A 12,879-nucleotide genomic window follows, 5' to 3' on the forward strand; every position below is an offset into this window, starting at 1 on the left:
TAAGATAAATTGATACCATAGTCCCCCAATGATCTACTTCTGAGGAACCTTCCTTTAGTATGCCCATTTATACTCTGTAAAATGTATAAACCAATTCAGTTTATAAATGTGTAAAATATTTTAAGATTCATAGATTTGCTTGCTAGTAAACCAAATATATTTGTATGTTTTCTATGTAACCACAATTAAGAGTAATCTAAAACTTTGTTATGATTACATTTGCAAAGCTAAAGATTCAAAGCTTCTTCCTGAATACTCTATCTGATCTAGCAGTTGTGAAGACTGCAATAGCTTGCATTTCTTTGCCTAGAGGCAACATTTCTGAAACTGATCTGCAGGTCCCACACCACTCGCACAGGCACATGCAAACGCTGACCAGGCTTTATATAGGGCATCATGCCAGAGCTGAACTGTGTCTCTTCTGATATCTGCTTCTTAATGGTGATACCATAAGAGCTGATAGCAAATGTTAAAGTAACTGCCATTGTGAATAAAGAGACTGAAAGCTCTCTTTCTGGTTTCACAGTATGTATGCGATTGTGTTATACTTTACCAACACTAAAATGCAGTATGTGTAAGAGAGAAAGAAAAAGAGAAAGAGGAGTTTTTCTTTCTTTTGCAGGTCCTGTGATCCCCTAAATCTTATTACATGTGTACACACACACACACACACACACACACACACACACACACACACACACACACACACACACACACACACACACACACACACACACACACACACACACACACACACACACACACACACACACACACACACACACACACACACACACACACACACACACACACACACTTCAAACACATCAAAAGCCATTTACTGATGTAAAGGGTGGAAAAGTCTCTAAGCCCCATCCACCACTGGGTTTTACTGCTCATGTTATGATCTGCTGTAGCTTTTCCTCAGATGAGCTGCGTAAAATCTCTCACTGGGAGTGGGAATTGCTGACACTGAGCACCTCTTAAAGGTTGATTGTCCTGAAATCATGGACTCATAACATGGAATGTTCTGGCAACAAGCTTCTTTTTTTATTGTTCATGCTCAGTAAATGTGCTTATTGCTTTTCTAGGACCCTTTCCAACCCAAATCATAACTATTATTCAGCCACACAAAAGGGCAGCAGACAGTGTATTGTTCATATAATCATTGTCACATTCCAGTAACCATGACATTGGTGGATTCCAACAATTTGATGTGTTATAAATGATGTCCATTTATTTATACTTAAATGAACAAATAAATAAATAAAACAAATATTATCAATAATATCAATAAAACATTATAAATACTAATATAATGTATAGTATATATAACAAATATAATAAATAAATAAAAATATATGTGTGTGTGTGTGCCCTTGTTTATATTACATTGTGGGGACTCACCCCGTAAGGGGAGTAAAACCTGATATTAGCTACAATGTGGGAACCAGCCAGCGGTCCCCACTTTTCAAAAGGCTTATAAATCCTACAGGAGGAGTTTTTTTGAGAAAGTAAACATGCAGAATGTTTCCTGTGATGGGTAGGTTTAGGAACCAGACATGGGTGTGTGTGTGTGATCTGTTTTGTCCATGGACTTTGTTTGTTTGCATGTCACATTCCTTTGTTCTATTTCCCTCCACTTGTCTGTCTCCCTGGTTACCATCATTAGTGTATTATTTATACCTACTTCTTATACTTAATGTATCTTCAAAAAAGTATATATATATATATATATATATATATATATATATATATATATATATATATATATATATATATATATATATATATACACACACTTTTTTGAAGATACATTACAGTATATTAGAATGTATAATGCTTATAATATTAGAAAGTGTAATCTGAGAATAAATGTATATCTATTAAAAATATAAAAGATAAACAAGCATGTTTATAATAATAATTATAATAATTATTAATAATAACAATTTGTTACATTTTATATAGAGCCTTTTCTGGGTCCTCAAAGCGCTTTACATTTAGAAGGGGGGATCTCCTCAACCACCAACAACCATGTGCAGCAACCACTTTTGGATAATGCGGCGGCAGCCATATTTCACCAGAACGCTCACCACACACCAGCTGATTGGTGGAGAAGAGACAGATGCTGCCTACTTATACTATGTCCTAAAAGTATGTACTCTTTTTGTGAAGAAAAAGTACATACTTTCGATTCTGTATAGCAGAAAAGTATGCAAGCTTCGGGACATACTACTTCGTCATCTTTAACAGACTCTGTTGCTTAGTTACGTGCATCCCGTCACTGTTTGACTGCCCTGTCAATCATCATCAGATTGGTCACAGTTAAAATCCTCCACATTCAGTTTCATTACCTACTGTATCGGAAAGAAATGTAGCCACATGTTGATTTGTCATGTGTGGGTCTTTAATCCAGAGACTCTCCTCATGTTTGCAGTTCAAACCTTTATCTAAACCTCTCAACTTAACCATCGGACTCGCACATCCGTCATGTTTGTAGTTTTCTAACACTTTTTTATCTGTGTTTTTAATTCTAATCGAATCCTCATCCAATTCGCAATAGGTTGTGGGCAATATCAGCCGGAAATAGTATCTTTGGAATACTCTTTTCAGCATACTACGGTTTGGGACATACTAATTCTTATTTCGAATACTATTTAGTATGTATAGTATGCAAATTGGGATGCAGGGCGAGTGATTAAGCCAATCAGGAGATTGCGATAATTAGGAGGTCATGATGGACAGGGGCCAATTGGCAAATCTGGCCAGGATGCCGGGGTTACACCCCTACTCTTTTTTTCCGAAGGACATCCTGGGATTTTTTAATGACCACAGAGAGTCAGGACCTCGGTTTAACGTCTCATCCGAAGGATGGTGCTCTTTGACTGTATAGTGTCCCCATCACTATACTGGGGTGTTAGGAGCCACACTGACCACAGGGTGAGCACCCCCTGTTGGCCTCACTAACACCTCTACACAGCAAAATCTCCAGTGTTGAAATAGGTTGAAATCCTGGTGTTAAGGACTTTTAGAGTAAAGTGTTACATTTCTGGTGTTGAATTAACACTACTAGTGTAAACCGCACTCTCTGACTGGTGAACATAAGTAGAGTTAAATATCAACACTGAGAGAGAGAGTAAAATTACATCCGGGGCATTTCGGTGAAACAAGCTTTTAAACTTTTCTCACAGACGCCATTTTCTTTGACTCGCGCCGTGGAACGAGGGATAACGCTGATATTGCATGTTTTATCCTGGTTTCATCGTATTTACATATGCATTTTGTTACATCATATTGTTTTATAACTATTAATGTGCTGTGCACCGCTAAACAGCTCCTGTAGAGGCATTTTCGTTGGCGCGTGATTCGAGCACACCTGAGGCGGTTGCTTTTTTACAGGGAAACGCAGTGAGTAAGTGTTTTACCTCATTTACAATATGTATTTTATAACATTGATTTACAGCGATATTTAAATGCTCTGCGCGCTTAAACGAGACATCTTTTTCTCACATGCGGCATCTTCTTTGGCTCGTGATACGGAGCGGACGACGAGGAGGGTTGCTTGCATATAGGAAACACCGAAAGTAAGTGTTTTTAGCCTAATTTGCAACGTTTTTTTTATGACATATTGTTTTATAACGATATATAACTTGACGCTTTAATAACGCGCCTAAAACTTTCTCAGACTAACGTTAGACTCGTCACTCTTGGTGCACGCGGAGTTTTCACCACATCACAGAGAAGAGAGAAAACACCGGGACAGGGAAACGGAGAACAGAGAAAACACCGAGAAAGTAAGTGTCCCACACCTATATTAATATGTATTTTTACTGTATAATTATGTAGTTGTGTCTTGAAAAACACATTCAGTAGCTATGCTGATTGAAAGGCTGCTTAAGAGTTTTATACGAGCTGCAGTGACCTCTCCCTGAGGAAGCAGCATCAGACGGAGTAACGTTAACGCTTTCTCTTCCCTTCGTTAATTAATTGTTCATTCACCAAACTGTAGTCTTATTGCACTATTTAATCGTTGTGTCTGATTTGTATTGGGTAGTAATCCAGATTCAAAGACACGATTGTTTCATGAACCCTTTTTTCTGAAAATGTTGACCTCATTTGTTTTGCACAGAAAATGTGACCTGTCTGATGTCTGTCTTCAACAGCTGCACCAACATGATTTTTAACAATCCTCTAGAATGAAACCAAGGCTGACAGATGACAGTTCTTTCTGTTCTGCAGCAAAATAGGTATGTATATGGTATAGAAAACAGGTGTAGTTCTTGTCTAGGAAGATTATTGGTCCAAAACTATTTATTTATAATAAAGCACAAATATGACCTCTGTGCATACCAATTCAAATCACTTATTGACAGGTTTTATAGTTATGACAGCATGGTAGTTAGAAAATTACCATGAAAGAATAGAAAAAAGTAAGTAAATGATGACAGAATTTAAAATTTGGGGGGAACTAATGCTTTAAAGTGATAGTTCACCTTAAAATGAAAATTAGCCCATGATTTCCTCACCCCAAAAGTCATCTTAAGTGTATATGACTTTATTTCAGACTAATATAATCAGTTATATTAAAAATGTCCTGTCTCTTCCAAGCTTTATAACGGCAGTGAATGTCTGTTTATGCTTTAAAGTCCATAAAAGTGCATCTATCATCATAAAAGATACCCACATTGCTTGAGTCAAGGGTTCCTCTTTAAGTAAATCGTTGCATACGGCCGTACTGTCGGAAGCTAGTTATTTTAGTTTATAAAGTTTAAAATATGGAAATATTTCTTACACAAACCCATCCCATTGCTTTAGAAGGCCTTTATTAAACCCCCAGAGACTTATGTATAACTTTATGATTGACAGATGCACTTTTAAGATGGATAGATGCACTTTTATGATGGATAGATGCACTTTTATGGATTCAAAACAGAAACAGCCATTCACTGCCATTATAAAGCTTGGAAGAGCCAGGACGGTTTTTAATATAACTCTTATTGTATTTGTCTGAAGAAGAATGTCATATACACCTAGGATGACTTTAGGGTGAGTAAATCATAGGATAATTTTCATTTTTAGGTGAACTATCCCTTTATCCTACTTGTTGCTGAAATGATTGAAGTACATAGGTAGGAATTTTAATATAATTGATTCATTATGAATGGGGTCTGTTTAAAAGTAATGAAAAATGTATTCTTTAAGACTGTTTAAAGTATTTCTTTATCCTCAAACTTTTATTCTTGTTTGCCAGCACACCTACCATATGACTGAAAAACAGAAGAACAACTCTTCAATCAATTTCTTTATTTGGAGGACTAATACTTTTAGAATGGGTAAGTAATTCTTTCATATTAAATATTTATGCAAATGTATTTATCATTTTAACTTTTGGTTAATGTTTGGATATGCCTTCATGTTTAAATGTAATTGTTTTTTCTATTTGTGTTTTTAGGAGTGTTTCTATAATGCATCAAGTATGGCCCGGGGTTGGTGCTTGAAGACTACAGACTAGAACCTCCCTGGATATGGTAAGATTTATGAAAGAATCATGGGCACAAAAATCAATAATAATAATAGCTTTGTTGGTATTTGGCTAACATAATTACAAATACAAAAAAAGTCAAACAAATTGTTTTCATGATTTGACAAGTAGATGTTTTCTGTTTGATTTTATACTCAGCAGATTGGGAAATCTCTGCCTATCACAAAGTCAGGAAGAAGGGAACAAAAATCATTCCAGCAGCTGACTAGTAAGTGAGATTTCTTAAAGGGATAGTTCACACAAAAATGTAAAATTCTGTCATCATTTACTCGCCCTCATGTTGTCAATGTCACGTGATTTCAGCAGTTTGACACACAATCCGAATCATAAATCAATATACGCTGATTCATGACCAGTTGAATCTTTATTTGAGGTTTGAAAACAAACTTGGAAGAGAAGACAATGCCGAATAAATTCGTAGTTTTTGTTATTTTTGGATCAAAATGTATTTTAATCAAGAGATTCTAATCAACTAACCAATGTCTCATATGGACTACTTTGATGATGTTTTTATGACCTTTCTGGACATGGACAGTATAGTGTGCATACACTTAGATACGCTGACGGACTAAATATAAAATATCTTAAACTGTATGTGAAGATGAACGGAGGTCTTACGGGTGTGGAGTGACATTAGGGAGAGGAGTTAATGACAGACATTTCATTTTTGGCTGAACTAACTAACCCTTTAAATACAGCAAGTTTTCCACCATAAACTTGCTGTATTTATAAAATACAAATAATATTAATTGTAATTGGTCTGGTTTTGTGTTGTCTAGGCTAGGGAACCAGCATTCCAGGATTTTTCGAAAGAGTTGGATCTGCACAACCTTTCCTGCTCTGCATGTGAAACAACAACTATGCACTGAACTGTACTGTTAGCAACTGGACACAACCTGATCCACAGATATCCTGCAACTGTTTTTCATCTGCTGAATGTTGTTTTGACTCAAGTACTGCTGTTCTGTTGCAAAGTTGAAGGTACTGAACCAACTTCACTGACACAGGACATATATTCACTGACATACAGGACTTGAAGTATTACACACTGCTTGATAAGCAGCTTTAATATAATTCTGATGACAGAAATGCCTATACTGTGCCTTATTCATTTATTTTAAAAGTTAACCTTCCGTGATGTAAAGGGTCTTGCTCGTTAATAAAGAACTAGTTTGTTGAAACAACTCTTTGCATTCTTTATTTTGTAACTTTACAATGAACAGACTTTTGTTGTACCAATATTTTCTCTGTGAATGTGCAGAGTTCAGTTGTGCTTAGATATTTTTGTCTATTAAAAAAAAAAGTTATTCTTCATATGTTTGTTTATTTTTTCCTGTAGTAAAAAAGCATTTTCAGAACATTGCATGTAAGAAAACTGTCATGAATACACTTTAAAGTGTCATTAAATAACACTGAATGATTTTAATGAACACTTTAAGAGTAAGGGAGTAACACGATTCAGAGTTAGAAATACTATTTAAAGTGTTATAATATAACACTGATTTAAATTAACACTTTAAGAGTAAGGGAGTAACACAATTCAGAGTTAAAAATACTGTATAAAGTGTTATAAAATAACACTGAATGTTTTAAATTAACACTTTAAGAGTAAGGGAGCAACACATGTTTAGTGTAAAAAATACTCTTAATGGTGTTATGAAACAACACTCTAGGTGTTACATTTTTAACACTATTATGGAGTTAAAATATTAACACTATCCAAAGTGTTATTTTAACTCTAAACTGGTGAGAATTATATAAACTCTGGAAAAGTGTTAAATTTAACACTATGGGAGTTGAAATAACACTGACGTTTTTGCTGTGTACCAGCAGCTAAATAAGCAGCTTTTCCCAGTTGGTCTCCCATCCAGGTACTGACCAGACTCAGACCAGCAAACCAGTCTTAGGCTACAGAGTGATATGGCTGCTGGTATTTGTGACAATGCGAATATCTACATTACAATATCTACATTTATCTTCAGATTATTTTTTTCTTGCAATTTGTATTTATTTAAAACAGTAGAATTATCAATTCATCCTCATTTTCCAAGCAAGTGTATGTGTAAATATCTATGGGTTTATGTGCATTAGATTCATTAGTATCATGTATATGTTGTGTTTGCATAATAGACCCATGTGCGGTACACTCTGTAGAGCTGATGAGGTGAAACGAAGCCTGCGGCCTAACAATACACACACACACACACACACACACACACACACACACACACACACACACACACACACACACACACACACACACACACACACACACACACACACACACACACACACACACACACACACACACACACACACAATGTGAGAAATGCGTAAAAAAACTTCTCCATTCTTTACTGTCAACAGTTATTCGTATGTGCTTGTATTCAACGTAGCACACATTTCCCTCTGCTCTCGTAATTGTTCTGTTCTAGAAAGTAATTTTTAATGCAATTAAACCATTTATAGTGGAGGCTATACATAAATGTTATTTATTCTACTTATGAATTGCAAATTAGTCAAAATTAGGAGCGAAACAGCAACATGGATGGTGGTGAAATGAGTTTGCAACAGCAAAGAAAACAGCCCAAGAATTGCTTTACAACAATAACCCAAACAACCACATTTATCTTCACAGAAGAAAATCGGGTTTATTAAAAAAAAAAAAAAAACTAAAGGAGGGTCCCAGACTTAAGAAAGGGGCCATACCAAGACAAACATAAGCCCCGTTTCCACCAAAATTACCCGGAACAATTTGTACCAGGAACTTTTTTACAGGAACTTTTCTCCCCCCCAGACCTGCAGCTGTCTGCGTTTCGACCGCGATAAAGTTCCGAGAAGATTAGGCAAATTAGTCCGGTGATGTAGGACTGCACGCGACTGTTCCTCCAAGCCAGTGACGGACAAGGGCTGTCACTTTTTATTCGATATTCGATTATGCATTCGAAGATGACGTGAAATATCCGTAATCGAACTATAAATAAACTATCCGGTTTTTAAAGTGCCATGTAGCGCAATTTTTTTTTTTTTACTGTCGGTGCGTTTACATGGAGCACTGTAATCAGTTTAAAAGTCCAATCTGAAGGAAAATGCTCCATATAAACACCTCAATCGTAATAAAAATGCCCAAACTGAATGAAATTGTAATCGTTTTGAGATGGGTGGATAAATCTTTTCATGAATCGATCAAACGAAACATTTCACCATGTAAATTACCTGACCGGATTACTTTTGAGTGTGCGTCCTTATGTGACAACAGCGCGCGCCCCACTGAAGAGCACACGTCGTGCTCATGCACCAAGCATGTTGACAAGAGAGGAAAATACATTTTTCTGAGGGATAATCTTTTTATTTCATAAGAAGTTATGAAGATAATGTTGACATAATGACACTGTCCCTAAGCCTATGTAAGCAAACAATCAACTTCTTCAACTGCGCCTGACATTAGAATTATTTTTTTCTGAGATGATTATTACACTTTACAACAAATGAATAGCTTTTATAAAACCGTAAAGTCCTGGTGGCCGTTGAGAGTTGCTATGGCATCCGTAAACACATTCCAGCTGCTGGAGATGACGGCGTTGTAGATAATTGTGTTGTGGGATGTGTCTTTACGTGTTTAGTTGGGACAGCTCAGTGTGTGTGTGTGGATGACAGTGAGCGCGTGCGCGTGTCCGAGGAGCGCACGCCCCCCTGAGTGAGTCCCCGCGAAGCAGCGGATGTGTGTGTGCGAGACAACAGTAACACGGTGACCAGTGCAGTTAGACCAATGTGGAGTGTATTTCTGTGCAGTTCGAGAAATAAAGCATAAAAAAAAGGCGGCAAGACGTCTCCTGGTCCTTACATGCCACCATCACACTAGACAACGTAAAAGTTAGGGAGTTAACCCCGGGAGGAAAACTTCCGGCCCTGGAGAAGACGGATCTCCCCTGTATATTCCAACCACGGTTAGGAGTCAAAAGCAGGAAAGGTTAACACTGGCGACCCCGGCAGGACAGTTCACGTTGTTTAAAAACTGGTGGGCATGGAAAATAAAAGGACGATATAGTAAAGCTGAGTAACGTTAACTGTAATGCAACTGTAATAACGGCGGTGCTAAGCTACACAACATGGCGGCCGCTCGCTATCCCTCCGATGTTTACGGACGGGAAACTAACTACTCAAACCCGTTCATGTCGCTAACCAAAGTTGATGGCAACAGTCAAGATACTGGGAAAGCTTATGAACGTAAGGCTGAGAGAGAATGCGAACATTATAACCCATTCCTGTGTGATGAAAGTTGCACTAACACCCTGGCTAATGGCGAAGATCTGCTCGCGCCGTTCGGCAGCCCCGCCTGTTTTCCGCCCACCAATCCTTTCAGCAGAGGCAACAATCAAAGCCACGGCTTCGCGGGAAGGCCCGATGTTCACATTTTTGCATACTCCGCTTCAGACATGCCATTAAAGGGACACAATGAAGTCACAAATCCCTTTGCCGATGCTCACATGGGGAATTTTGTACAGAGCACACCAGCTATATCCAAAGCTGAAGTTTGCACGCTGCCCATGTCCTATTCTTTGACTAACCCAGACATGACTGTAAAACATGGACATGCCCCATTGCACCAGCCCTGTTCCTTAACACGTAGGAGACACTTTGCGCCCCGTCCGCCTCCTCTGTCGGACAGTGATGAGGAATATAACCCCAAAGAGAGAGTCCCCACTCTACGTCCTGGCCAGTACGACGGCAGCACGCCATGGAGAGAGTTCCTGCACAGGTTTGAGAGCTGCGCGGAGGCGAATCACTGGTCCGTTAAGACAATGGCCATTCAGCTGAAATTCTGCCTCACCGGGGCTGCAGGCGCCATCGTTCACCGAAACCCTCGTTCATCTAGATGGGACTACTGCCGCCTGCTGGAGGAACTTGAAACTGCGTATGGCCCTTCTTCAGATCATGCGGCGGCTGTAGCAGTAGAGCTGAGACAGAGAGTGCGTAAAGCTGGTGAGGCGCTTCATGTGTTCAGAGATGACATTTACGGAAAAGTAGCTATAGCTTACGGTGATTGGTCAGAGGCTGAACAAGACGCTATAGCTGTTGAAGTTTTCACAAATGGCCTGGGTGATGCAGAGCTAGTTCAGAGATTGTTAGAAAAACGTCCAGCCACACTAGCTAAAGCTTATGAGATCGCCCACCGCCATGACACCACTAAGAGAGCTGCTTCCTATGTCACCAGCATCATGCAGCCAGTGGCCCGCAACTTAAATGAACGCATGGCCCCGGGCCGCTGTTGTCAGAGAAAGAGATAGCGATGAGACTGTGATTACCGCTACTCCTGTAGTTAGCCCAGCACCCAGTCACTTTGGCCCAAACACGTCGGAAAAACCACTAAAGCAGCACAAGAACTTTAAGAAAGGTGACATTCGGTGTTATAACTGTAGTGGTTGGGGTCATAAACATAGCCAGTGCCCGTCTCCTCAAAGAAATACAAAGGGTTTCCGTTCAAGCGCAGCCAAGGAAAGCCCACTGACCACTGTGTTCCACCTTAAAGGACAGAATCGGGAAATGAACATTCACTTGCGCATGTCTGAGCTGGAGGTCTGTGCAGTCTTAGACAGTGGAGCGCGGAGGAGCGTGCTGCCCCTCCACCAATACAACGCCATCCACCCGGATGTGAGACCACCGCTTCAGTCATCCGTCGTAGAAACTTTACTTGGGGTGGGCCCAGGGGACGTGAGGTCAAGATACCGGTCAGTATTAACAACCGTCAAGTGGAAGTGAACTTTCTTGTAGCAGACATAGATGGCAATGAGGTGCTGCTTGGCCATCCTTTCCTCACCCAAGCTGAGGCCCGCCTTGATTTCGGTAAGCACCGCATAATTCTGTTTGGAGAGGAAGTGCCCTATTTTCACCCAGAGACTGTTCCGAAATCACACGCTGTCAGAGTAGCCAGAACTGTTGTAGTTGAAGCGGGACAGGAGTACCTAGTGAAGGGCAATGCATTCTTCTGCAGAGAAGCCCAGGGGGACATGATGCTTACTCCCACAAAAGGCTTTGTTGAAAAGCACAAAATACTTATCGCCAGAGCCCTAGTCAATGCCCAGCCCACCAACATCATTCCGTTACGCCTCTTTAACCCTGGCAATAAGGCTGTGACTATTAAAGAAGGAGCTATTGCAGGCCTCCTCCAGCCAGCTGAAGCTCTATCTTCGTCATGTGTCCCCGGGACGGCCGAATTCCCAGCCAGCCCTCCTGCAGTTCCAGAGCACCTCCAGGAGCTCTATGTTCAGAGTTCCACTGACTTTGATGATAATGAAAAACTTGAGTTATCTAATTTGTTGTGTGCTTACGAAAGCATCTTTTCCAGGGGACCTGGTGATCTGGGCCGGACCAGTCTCGTCCAGCATGACATCATAACCCGGCCGGGACCTCCGGTGAAGCAGCCTCCTCGTCGTATGGCTGGGGAGAAGCAGCGGAGCGCAGAACAGCAGATCAGTGAGAGTCTCCAGAACGGCCTCGCCACGCGCAGCCACAGCAGTTGGGCCTCACCGATTGTTATGGTGCGTAAAAAGGATGGGACTTATCGCCTTTGTATAGATTACAGAGCGCTCAACAGCCACACCATCACAGACGCGTACCCGCTACCCCGCATACAAGACACGCTGGACACACTCGCCAACGCCAAATGGTTCAGCACTCTGGATCTTACTTCGGGTTATTGGCAAGTGGAGCTAACACCAAGAGCCCGTCGTGCAGCTGCCTTTTGCACCCGTAATGGATTATTCGAATGGAACGTTATGCCGTTCGGCTTATGTAATGCGCCGGCGACGTTCCAACGGCTTATGGACCGCGTCTTTGCTGGCATGCAGTGGGAGACCTGCCTCGTTTATCTGGACGACATCATCGTGCTAGTTAAGGATGTTCCTGAGATGCTGCAGCGACTAAGCCAAGTGTTCCAGAGACTTAAACAGGCAAATCTTAAACTGAAACCAGCCAAATGCTGCCTGTTCCGCCGTCAAGTTGTCTATTTAGGTCACATTGTGTCTGAGCACGGGGTGGCCACTGACCCCAATAAAGTCAGCAAGGTCCGAACTTGGCCCACTCCCACCTCAGTCCAAGAGGTCAGACGTTTCATTGGCCTCGCCTCCTACTACCGCAGGTTTGTGAAAGACTTTGCCTCCATTGCCGAACCGTTACATAACCTGACGAAAAAGAATGCACACTTCCAGTGGCACGTGGAACACCAAGCCGCTTTCGACACGCTCAAGCACCGCCTCACCACAGCCCCTGTCTTGGGCTATCCACTGGACCATGGTGAAATGATCCTGGACACCGATGCCAGCGACACAGGTATC

The 12,879-nt window shown here is 40.6% G+C and overlaps 1 protein-coding gene and 1 long non-coding RNA gene across 4 annotated transcripts in view; both read left to right on the plus strand.

The window, feature by feature from the left end:
• mtnr1aa (melatonin receptor 1A a) overlaps positions 1–12,879 on the plus strand; it is a 72,188-nt gene that overhangs the window by 30,754 nt on the left and 28,555 nt on the right. The gene's annotated exons all lie outside the window — the stretch shown is intronic.
• Positions 2,981–6,723, plus strand: LOC137073412 (uncharacterized). Of its 2 annotated transcripts, none has more exons than XR_010904777.1 (7): positions 2,981–3,587; positions 3,689–3,797; positions 4,167–4,250; positions 5,255–5,336; positions 5,456–5,531; positions 5,684–5,753; positions 6,325–6,723. It is a non-coding gene; the product is annotated as an uncharacterized lncRNA (long non-coding RNA). The 2 variants fall into 2 exon arrangements; XR_010904778.1 differs by having other exon boundaries at positions 5,687–5,753.

Source organism: Pseudorasbora parva, chromosome 4, assembly GCF_024679245.1.
Source record: "Pseudorasbora parva isolate DD20220531a chromosome 4, ASM2467924v1, whole genome shotgun sequence".
Classification (NCBI taxonomy): Eukaryota; Metazoa; Chordata; class Actinopteri; order Cypriniformes; family Gobionidae; genus Pseudorasbora; species Pseudorasbora parva.